We start from the raw sequence: 12123 nt of genomic DNA on the forward strand, positions 1-12123 counted from the left end.
ACAACAATATATATATATATACAATAACAATCTTAAATACAAATATATAAGAAGTGTCTATTAAGAAATAACCGACACATATACCATACTCTTGTTCAAGTGTTGAGTATCTAATATCGGTATTTGATTTATATTGAAGAGTCTATGTAACATAGATTACAACACAACCTGATTTTTGTTTTTGAATTTTCAGTTTTAGATACATGTTATATGTGCATGTGGGTAGATATATGAGTTTTGTGTGCTTTTAGATGTGTGTGCTTGTGTGTGCTTTATATATGATCGTATGTTGTTTCACTACTGTTAGTCTAAGGCATTCCTATATCTTCTCAGAGTGAGTGTGTTTGTAAAGTGTGCTCATTTTGATTTGCTGTGGTTACAGGATAGATTCATTGAAGCTTGATCTCCCTTTAATTTGTCGTCGTTTCTTCCCCTAATTCCCTTGATGTCCCTTTTATTTATTCTTTGCATCTCCAATTGTTAATGTTGTTTATTAAAAAGATTTTAGTTTGGTGATTTTCAAGGGCAATAGCATCTTTTATAATAAAATCGGGTTTTATCATAAAAGTAATTCTAATACACCATTTCCGGAAAGTAACTGTGTTCATAAGCATGAGATAATCAGGCTCAGATTTTTTATCATCTTGAGTTTTACTGGACTTAGGAATTATTATTCCTTGTTGATTATTCTGAATTTTACTATTAATCTTTTTAATTTCAGAATTAATAGTAATATTGGAAGTTTGTAATTGCTTAATTTCTACTTTTAAAGCATTACCTTCCATTTTTAAATCCTGGATTGTTAGAGGTTTTTCCTCAGTTGTATTCTGGATTCTGTTGAAAACTTCTTCCATACTATAATGTTTAGGAGGAAGTATTTCTTCCTTCTTTTGTTGTTGTAAGCATAATTCTAAATATTTTAATTTCCTTTCTGGATTAGCAATTGATCAGCTATGTTGATAATATTCCGCTCTTCTTCTGTAAGAACATTGATACTGGGTCCACCAATATCAAGTCCATTCACTTCAACTATTGCTTTCCAATAGTTGACTTCATCTAATATTTGATTAATATGAGTTTTACAATCACAAATTTCTGGAGTATTATCAGATTCGGTAGCAGAATCAGATGAATAAATTGCTGCAAGATCATCTGCAGAATTGTCAGAAGAACTAGATTCGTTAGACAACATTTGAAGAATCTTTGGCTGAAGTTCATCATCTATAGATAGTTCATTAAGATTTTGTTGTATTTTAGATTTACAATGGTTAGCATAATGACCTTTTTGTCCACATTTATAACATTTAATTGTGGATTTTGGTTTTTGTCTGGAATATTTTTGTCTACCTTTTTATAGCGATCCCGGGTTTTACCCCTTGTTGTACAGTGATCCGGACTTGGTTCCGTGGATGTTAGTAGTTGTATAAATCTTGTTTACGTCCTTTCATACTTCGCATTTGAGTTTTTGGATATGATGGGAAGGTTTCTTACAGGTTGGTTGTGTTTGGGAGCAAATGGTTGCTGCCCAAAATTTTGGTCCTTCGCTCGAGCGAGAAGTTCGTCGCTCGAGCTAGCTCGAAGTTCGTCGCTCGAGCTAGCTCCTTGCTTTTGGTCCTTCGCTCGATCCAGGGTTTCTTCACTCAAGCGAGAGTTGAGTTTTGTGTCTGGTGGCTCAAACCAGAGTTTCGTCGCTCGAGCGAGCGTCTGCGTCTGGTTCTGGACCTGAGAGTTGTGTTTCGTGGCTCGAGCGAGCTTTCCTTTACTCGAGCGAGCGAGGTGTATGTTTTCAAGTTCCTCGCTTGAGCGAGCATTCTGTCACTTGAGCATGCTTCTGGGTTGCAGACCTGAAGCTTCGAGTTTTTTTGCTCGAGCGAGACTTTTTTCGCTCGAACGAGGGTTCCTTATGTCTGGTCGCTCGGGCGACCAAGTCTTCGCTCGAGCGAGCCTGTTATATATCAGTAGACAGCAGCGGGTTACACTTAGCATTTTTCATTCTCTTCTTCTTTCAAAACCCTAGAGCCGACTCTCTCTCTCTCTATACTTGTCTTCTCTCTAAGGTATCATCTAGCTAAAGTGTGAATCTACCCTAAGTCATTTGTTAAAAAGATAGAGTGGGTTGAGGGCTTCGTTTTAATCTGAAAAACTTGGGATTTGGAGCACGTTGGATTTCGGGTCTTCATCTCCGTTCATGCTCAAACTTCGAGGTAGGGATATCCTACTCCTCTTTATGAGCTTTGTCTTTCAATTTTAGCATTTTGATATGTTGGGGGTTGCTGGGTAATTTTGAGAAAGTTTGGGTCTTTGTGTAATTTTACAAAAGATGGGGTTTGTTTATAATTAAACCTATATGCATGTTTGGCATAGAGAAATGAGTTAGATGATTAACTTTGGATGAAAATGGAACCTTGGGGTTGTTATGTTAAATATGGGAAAATGCCCTAATTAGTTGGATAAATTAATTTGTATAATTAATTTTGAGAAATGAGGAATTGAATTGAGAATATTCAAATTGAAAAGATTATGGGATTAAAGGGTGTAGTTGGATTCATTTAATCGCTCATCTAGGTTAAATGTTGATAATATATCCATTTAGTGCACTTATTTTTTGTTTAGAAATACCTGCTTTGGGCTATCGATGGAGGATAGTCTTGATTGTTGTAGACAATGCATGATGATTAGGTAGACAAAAACTAATCGATTGATTATGCTATCGAATATAGCAGTTGGAATAATGCATCAACTTTATGTATTGATTGTTTATGTATATGATCTATGTTTATATACATTGTGTGTGTGGGAGGAGATAGGGGATGTACTCCACGGTTTAGGGGAAGATAGGGGATGGACCTCTAAACCGGATTGTGTGTGACATTGATACAACACTATAATGTATATCAAGTGTTGATTATGGGAGTGTTTAAATTGATTTGATATAGCACTAAAATGTATATCGTTATCAATTGTGAAGTATAGAAGTGATTCTATGTTATGTTGATACAGCACCAAAATGTGTATCTTTCGTAAAGGGTGGAAATGGTTTATGTGTTATTGATACAGCATTAAAATGTGTATCCATCATAAATTTCGAAAGTGTTTTAAAGATGAGTCTTAACCTCATTAAGTCATTTGACTAGGTATTGAGACTTGTTTTTCAAACTCAAAGTTGAAAAAGAAATGGGAAATCAAATGTAACATGGACTTAATGTCATGAAACCGTAATGTGATATAAGTGGATGTATCTGTGTTGACCGTCTATCAACTGCTAATCTTTTAGCCATTGTTCATAGCTGGTTTAATGTATTTCTACTGGGCTGTGGATCACCTTATATGGGACATCATTTTCAGGTACAGGTAACATGCCACCTCCAAGGACATAGCTTGGGAGGCTAGAGGTAAGCAGACTTTTTGGTTGTTTTGATTTTCTTTTGTTGTATTACATGTAAATTTCAAGCCAAGGGCTTAATATGTATTGAGTTAGTACTCTTTTTTTTGTAACCAAGTGTTAGCTTGGAAAGCTGTAAGCCCGTAGGGCATTTGCTTTTGTTGTTAACATGTGACGACCAAGAATTTTTCCCTCCGCTCGAGCGGAGGAGTTGACGCTCGAGCAGATTTTTGGGGTTCCCAGCAATTTTGCAGATGGCCTGAGATTCTGGGAGTTGTGAATCTCCGCTCGAGCGGAGAAGTTGGCGCTCGAGCGGACTGCTTTATTGGTCTTTGCGCGCTCGAGCGGTTGAAGCGACGCTCGAGCGTGAAAAGTAAGATTATCCTTGGCATTGTAGTAGTGTATTTGGAACCTTTCTATTTTATTTTGGAGTATTGATTGAGATGGTAATATGATGGCAAAGTAAGATAGGACCAAAAACCTTTAATTCGAACAATTTGTTTATGTTCAACAGTCACTCTTTTGCCCTTTTCTTTTTCCAAACTTTGAATTTGGATGTGAGGTTAGAACCATTAGAAAGCTTACTTCTGGGGCTTCAATTTGGGCACAAGAACGACCTAAAACAGAGTCCAGATGGGAGAGTTACACCTGTTTAAAGTTTCGAAATTTGTGCTGGGTACAGGTCCGCTCGAGCGGGAATAGCGGGTACAGCAGCTTAAAATCGGGATTTCTAGATCATTCTTGATATTTTCCTTTCCCCTCTTCTTTTCTCTCCTTCAAGGTCCGAAACCCTAGCCCCAAAACCTTGATTTCCTTTACTTCGATCAACAATCGACCATGGTTTTGGCATCAAGAATGGAGAACAAGGGAGGATCGATGTTTTTACCCGATTAGAACTTGGATTTGTGAAGGCTTCTTCTCAAGCTCACTTCTTTGCTTGATTATTGAGGTAAGGGTTTGCATACTCTTCAATACTTATATCCATAGATAGATTTGTGACTTTTATTATCTAAATACACAATTTCCATATTTAGAGCATGTAGTGTATAGTATGAGATTTGGGGTTTTATGGTTTGAAGATGTTGGAAGTTAATTAATGGGTTAAAATGGTGAATTATGAGTCCTAGGTGTATAATCAATGGAAAAGTTGGAATAAAAAGTGTTAGGTTAATAAGTTCGATTATTTCTTGAAATCTTCATATTTTCTTGAAACCCTAGGTTGTTTAAAGATGATAACCAATGAATTGGCCCAAATTGAAAGTAGAGTAATGAAATTGAGATATTGAATTAGATGTGTTCAAGTTTAATTGGAATTTGGGAATATTTGGAAATTATGTTTACAATTTGCGAATGAACCTTGTTATAAATGTTGGAATTCATGCTATCATGGAAAGGAAAAATTAGGAGAATAATTTAGTAAGAATAAGGATGACATGAACTCGATTTTTGGAATGTTAAATGAGATTCAAGGGTTTATCTTGTATTATGTTGAATTGCCAATAGAATTAATGAACTAAATGATGTTGTACTATGATGAATTATGTTTGAATTACGTGACTTGTGTAGGATTAGCTACAAGGACGGACTACGCACCTGAACACTGTGAGTAGTAGTACAAAAATGTACATGTTATTTATTGTTGATAATTATTGTCACTAATGCTCTGTTCTTTGTAAGTGTTCTACGAATACTATAAAAATTGGAAAGTTATGTGACTCCATGTGAATTGGAAGTTATTTTGTTGTGTTACAAGTTTATAAGTTAAGTCTGTTATAAGTTTGCATATGTTATAAGCCAAGTATGTTATAAGCTCAAGAGCGTTACAAGTTTAATTGTGTGGCAAATTCAAGTATATACAAGTTTAAGTAAATTTGCAAGTTCAAGTATATACAAGTTAAAGTATGTTACGAGTTTTACGTATGCTACAAGTCCATGTATGTTACAAGTTCACGTATGTTAGAAATTCAAGTATGTTACAAGTTTAAGTACGATACAAGCTTAAATGTGTTACAAGTTTATGTATGATAGAAGTTCATGTATGTTCTAAGTTACGCATGTTGCAAGTTCAAGTATGGTTTCAAGTATATTTCAAGAATAGTTCAAGTATGGTTTCAAGTATATTTCAAGAATAGTTCAAGTATGGTTTCAAGTATATTTCAAACATGTTTCACGTATGGTTCCCAGTATATTACAAGTTCAAGTATGTTTCAGGTATGCTTCAAGTAAGTTACGAGCTCAAGTATGTTTCAGGTATATTTTAAATATGTTACAAGTTTAAGTATGCTTTATGCCACTTTCAAGGGCTTCATGCCACTTTCAAGGGCTTCAATGCCAATATGTTACAAGGGCTTTATGCCATTTTCAAGGGCTTTAACGCCAACAAGTTTCAAGGGCCTTAGTGCCATATGTTATGTAACGACCCCAAAAATGCGTATAGAAAGTTAGCCTTATTTAATTAGGGGTTAATGTGTTTTCTATTGGAATTGAAGGACGATCCATTGAGTTATGCCTTTGGAACTGGGATTTGTGACCTTTACCATAGAATCTGGAACTTTTTCCCTCCGCTCGAGCGGAGCAGTAGGCGCTCGAGCGTACTTTTGGGGTTTCCAGCAAATTGTGCAGACGGCCTGAGATTCTGGGAGTTGTGATTTTCCGCTCGAGCGGGGGAGTTGACGCTCGAGCGGACGTCTTTGTTGGTCTTTGCGCTCGAGCGCAAGGTTGGGCGCTCGAGCGGGTCTCCAAGTTGAGTTGTATTTATGAGGCACAGGGGTTCGGTTTTGGATATTTTTATTAGTGTTTTGGAACTTTCTATTTTATTTTGGAGTATTGGTTGAGGCGGTAATATGATGGTAAAGTAAGATTAGATCAAAAACTTTAATTCGAATAATTCGTTTACGACCAACCGTCACTCTTTTGCTCTTTTCTTGTTCCACACTTGGAATTTGGATGTGAGGTTAGAACCATTGGAAAGCTTATTTTCGGGGCTTCAATTTTGGCACAAGAACGACCTAAAACGGAGTCCGGATGGGGGAGTTATACCTGTTTGAAGTTTTGAAATCTGTGCTGGGAGCAGGTCCACTCGATCGGGAATAGCAGGTTTTTCGGGACAGCAGCTTTAAAAACGGGATTTTGGATCATTTCTCACATTTTTCTTCTTCCCTCTTCCTTCCTCTTTGCCTAAGTCCGAAACCCTAGCCCCAAATCCTTGAATTCCTTTACTTTGCTCATGATCCACCTTGGTTTTTGGCATCAAGGATAGAGAACAAGGGAGGATCGATGTTTTTACCCGATTAGAACTTGGATTTGTGAAGGCTTCTTCTCAAGCTCACTTCTTTGCTTGATTATTGAGGTAAGGGTTTGAATACTCTTCAATACTTATATTGATAGATAGATTTATTGTGTTTTCATTATATAAATGTACAAATTTCCATTTTGAGCATGTAGTGTATGGTATGAGAATTGGGGGTTTTAGGGTTTGTGATGTTGGGAGTTAAATTGGTGGGTTTAAATGATGGATTGGGAATCCTAGATGTAGAATCATTGGGAAAATTGGAATTAAAAGTGATGATTTAAGAAGTTTGATTTTTTTGTTAAAAATCCTCATTTTCTTGGAAACCCTAGGTTGATTAATGATGACAACTAATAAATTGGCTCAAGTTGAAAGTAAAGTAATGAAATTAAAGTAGTGAAGTATATGTGTTCAAGTTGAATTGGAGTTTGGGAATGTTGGAACTTATGTTTAGAATTTGCGAATGAATCATGTTATAAATGTTGAAATTCATGCTATCATGTAAAGGAAAATTAGAGAAATAATCTATTAAGGATATAGATGATATGAACTTGGTTTTAGAATGTTGAAATAGGATTCAAAGATTTATTGTGAATTATGTGAAGTTACAAATGGTGTTAATGAACTAAATGATGTTGTACTATGATGAATTATGTTTGAATTACGTGACTTGTGTAGGATTAACTACAAGGACGGACCACGCACCTGAACACTGTGAGTAGTAGTACGCTTTACCACCGCTAATGCTTGCCACTAGTATTCTGTTAATTCCGTTATTTATGTATGTAAATGATTCAAGAAAGATAAAGGTTATATGCATGTAAATGATTCAAGGAAGATAAATGTTATGTGTTTGTGTAAATGATTCAAGGAAAGTACATAAGTAAGAGAAAAAATGAAACAACCCACCTATGATTCTGGAATTCTGTAAGACTCTGAATTAAGTTTGCTATGATAATGTTTGGGCTAAATGCCAACAAGTTTAATGCCAATATATGTAAGAGCTAAAGGCCAACAAGTCTAAATAATCAAGAAATGCTCTAGTTATGATATGTTACGTTTGAATTAATGAATTCATGATATCCTTAGCACATGGCCCTTACCCGGGGGTAATAATACCGTGGTTTAAATAATTAAGTTACAATTGTATGTACGTTACAAGTTCAAGTATATGACAAGTATAAGCATGTTACAAGTTCACGTATGCTATAAATTTAAGTATGTTACAAGTTTAAGTACGATACAAGCTTAAGTATGTTACAAGCTATGTTACAAGTTTACGTATGTACAAGTTTCAAGTGTATTCAAGGGCCCTGTGCCACAAGTTTCAAGTGCATTTTCAAGGGCTTTAATGCCAATATATTTACAAGGGCTTCATGCCATTTTCAAGGGCTTTAATGCCAATATGCTTACAAGGGCTTCATGCCATTTTCAAGGGCTTTATGCCACAAGTTACAAGGGCCTCGTGCCACACGTTTCAAGGGCCTTAGTGCCATTTACAAGGGCTTTCTGCCACAAGTTACAAGGGCCTCGTGCCACACATTTCAAGGGCCTCGTGCCACACGTTTCAAGGGCCTTAGTGCCATTTACAAGGGCTTTATGCCACAAGTTACAAGGGCCTCGTGCCACACATTTCAAGGGCCTCGTGCCACCATGTTTCAAAGGCTTTATAGTCATTATGTTTATGTTGCAGGATTGGGCCTAAGGCCGTTATGTACTTTGCACAGATTCAGACTAACTATGTGAACTCTGCACCTTTTTATTCATTGATATGAATTATGTTTCAAGTTAAGCATTGGTTTATGTATGTATTACTATTCACTGAGCCAGCTCACCCTCTGTTATGTCTGTTTCTGTAGGTTACCAATCAGGCGGTCAGTCCTAGCCAAGACGCCGCTTCCTTTTGTCAACCTTCATATGTTCAGGCACTGTTTAAGTCATTTAATTTCTTAAGTTGTCAAGATGTTGGTTTGCTTGTGAGTGTCCATCTAAGGTTGTCGTATATACCTTTCATGTTTGTCTTTGTATACGCCCGACTGTAGGGCTAGAACTGTAAATGTGTATGTACATACTCTGGGATATAGTTTGGAACTTTATTTATCCGGTACAATGCATGTGATGAATGAGATCCTGGCATGTAGGAGTAGCTCAATGGAGTTTAATTGTTCATTATTATTTATCTATTTATTTTTAATGCTTCCGTTCAGGCCCCATATGATACGTACTTTGATTATCTTATTTTGTTAAGCGCATGACAATGACATGATATGACAAGCAATGCTTTATTTTCTGATGTGTTATGTTACGAAGTAAGGAATGATGATCGATATATGTAAAAATATTCATGGCATCCTTAGTATAAGGCCCTTGCCTGGGGGTAATGATACCGTGGTTCCAGTATGTTACAAGATATGTTTTTCCATCGACGGTCTTGTACGGATGGTGCCACTGACGGTCTTATACGGGTAGATTACGATCAAGCATAAACTCTGATTTCTGTTTCTGATTCAAGTATACCTCGGAATATGTATGAATATGTTTCTATTTATCTGTTTCGTTTATGTGCAATCAGGATTTGATTATGGAATCCATGAATTGTGATTTGAAGTCTGTAATCTGGTTTGTTTACGTGTATTCTGTAATTTGCAATCAGGATTTTTTTTTGTAAAAATGATTGAATGATATAAAGGACCTCACCCACATCACGTGTCTACTTACACGAGTCAAAAAGAAAAAAAAGAGCAGCTATTGACTACATTGACGTCAAACTAAATGATCGGTGAATAGCTAAGCTACTACAAGAATTCAAATACTGTTTTTGTATATTAAGTGATTTAAGATTGAGAAATCATTCCTGTGAACTATTTGTGTAACTATGCAAATGTTAGCGATTATGACATTGTCCTGTATCACCTATATGGCAGTTATGATGTGAACTGTTTTGCATGATATCGTGGATTTTGGTGAAAACAAATGGACATGGGAATATCCCATTTTGTTAATAGGTTAGCAATACGTATTGGACATTTACCTTCTCTTGCATATTTAGACAACCTTGTGCAATACTCACTACATGATTATAAATTGATTGAGCTCGATGATTGGTCTCTAATTTTTGTATGACCGTTTGCTGATCCACAATAAGTACAAGATGTGAATACGAAACCATGTGATTGACCTCGTGTCTTCCAGTAAGAAAAAGAAGAATTGTTTGAATGACAGAAAAAAAAAGAAGAAGAGAAGAGGCCAAATTAATTTGTGCTATGACAAGAAAAAGTGCTAGTAAAGGAAAATATCATACCTTACGGTTATGATTGATTAATCAAGTGAGATTTTGAATTCAATTTCTAGCCTTGCTTTGATAGCTGTATTTATTATCCAGATTTGAACTTATGACGGCATGATCAGGTGTTTATAATGGGGATTCTTCTTCCCACCATTCCGATCTTGTCAACAATTAGTAAATGTGGTTTTGATTCCACATAATGATATGATTTTGATATGTTTTCGGAAATAAAATATGACTTTGAGATTATCACTGTATTGGGGACTGATGAAATGGAATATATCGCGCCTCTTAGGAAGAACCTTATTTGGTAGGTTCTAAGATCTGATTCAATGATGCAAAATCGGATTTTAATTTGACCACGTAATTAAGTTATTTTTAGAACTATATGTAACCGTAATGGTCATGTACCACCGAGTAAATTGCCTTATAAGATTCACTTAAGGAATTAATGCATGCTGTAGGAATTTATAAATCATGTTTTTTCAGTCCTTGTTTTGTACTTTTAAATATTTACGGTGAAATCCCCTGAGCAGTTAAGACTAAATAGTGAAACCATGTTTAAGGATGCCTATCTGTTTAACAAGAAACGTATCTGTTAGACTTAGAATAATCGAATAAGGTATTGGAAGCCTTAAAGGTTTAATTATCTGAATTGATTATGTATCTGTGATCAGCATAATTTTTATGCAATCTTAAGTATGTTTACGAGATTTCAATTTCGGAATGATTTAACGACTGGATTTTGTCTTATATATTTTTATATATATGACTATCTATATGTATACCTAAATCTTCTTACGTACGGAAAGGAATAAGGGTTGAAAAGAAGAGCATAGATCTTCTAGGGAGCAAAGGAGAAAGTGAAAGAGGGTATAGAAATCCTAAAGCTTAAGGTATGTTTGTTTGGCCTCTCTTGAAGTTAAGTAGGAACTCCTCTACGTAATCGTTTTTAAGGAGTAATTGTATGATGGTCTTCATTGTTTTTTTTTAATGTCAAGAGGAATAAAGAATTGGTGATGCCGTTAAGTGAAATGTAATCGAAAATTTGTTGTTAATTGAGAAGTTGTTATGGACTTTGGGATTATAAATGCTTAGTGTTGCTCCTTACCCGTTGAATTCTGATATGTGTGTGTTGATCGAAAGTATTTGTGACCCTACCCTATCACAAATGTGGGTCTAGTTTTGGAACATTACAGGGTGTGTTTCCGTTCATGTTTGAATTGTCTTCTATTTGGTTTCTCCAATTTCGAGGACGAAATTTTTTAAGGAGGGAAGGGTGTGACGACCAAGAACTTTTCCCTCCGCTCGAGCGGAGCAGTTGACGCTCGAGCGGATTTTTGGGGTTCCCAGCAATTTTGCAGATGGCCTGAGATTCTGGGAGTTGTGAATCTCCGCTCGAGCGGAGAAGTTGGCACTCGAGCGGACTGCTTTATTGGTCTGTGCGCGCTCGAGCGGTTGAAGCGACGCTCGAGCGTGAAAAGTAAGATTATCCTTGGCATTGTAGTAGTGTATTTGGAACCTTTCTATTTTATTTTGGAGTATTGATTGAGATGGTAATATGATGGCAAAGTAAGATAGGACCAAAAACCTTTAATCCGAACAATTTGTTTATGTTCAACAGTCACTCTTTTGCCCTTTTCTTTTTCCACACTTTGAATTTGGATGTGAGGTTAGAACCATTGGAAAGAATACTTCTGGGGCTTCAATTTGGGCACAAGAACGACCTAAAACAGAGTCCAGATGGGAGAGTTACACCTGTTTAAAGTTTCGAAATTTGTGCTGGGAACAGGTCCGCTCGAGCGGGAATTGGGACGCTCGAGCGGGAATAGCGGGTACAGCAGCTTAAAATCGGGATTTCTAGATCATTCTTGATATTTTCCTTTCCCCTCTTCTTTTCTCTCCTTCAAGGTCCGAAACCCTAGCCCCAAAACCGTGATTTCCTTTACTTTGATCAACAATCCACCATGGTTTTGGCATCAAGAATGGAGAACAAGGGAGGATCGATGTTTTTACCCGATTAGAACTTGGATTTGTGAAGGCTTCTTCTCAAGCTCACTTCTTTGCTTGATTATTGAGGTAAGGGTTTGCATACTCTTCAATACTTATATCCATAGATAGATTTGTGACTTTTATTATCTAAATACACAATTTCCATATTTAGAG

The sequence above is a fragment of the Camellia sinensis genome, chromosome 12, assembly GCF_055761805.1.
Source record: "Camellia sinensis isolate YWXY chromosome 12, ASM5576180v1, whole genome shotgun sequence".
Taxonomy (NCBI): domain Eukaryota; kingdom Viridiplantae; phylum Streptophyta; class Magnoliopsida; order Ericales; family Theaceae; genus Camellia; species Camellia sinensis.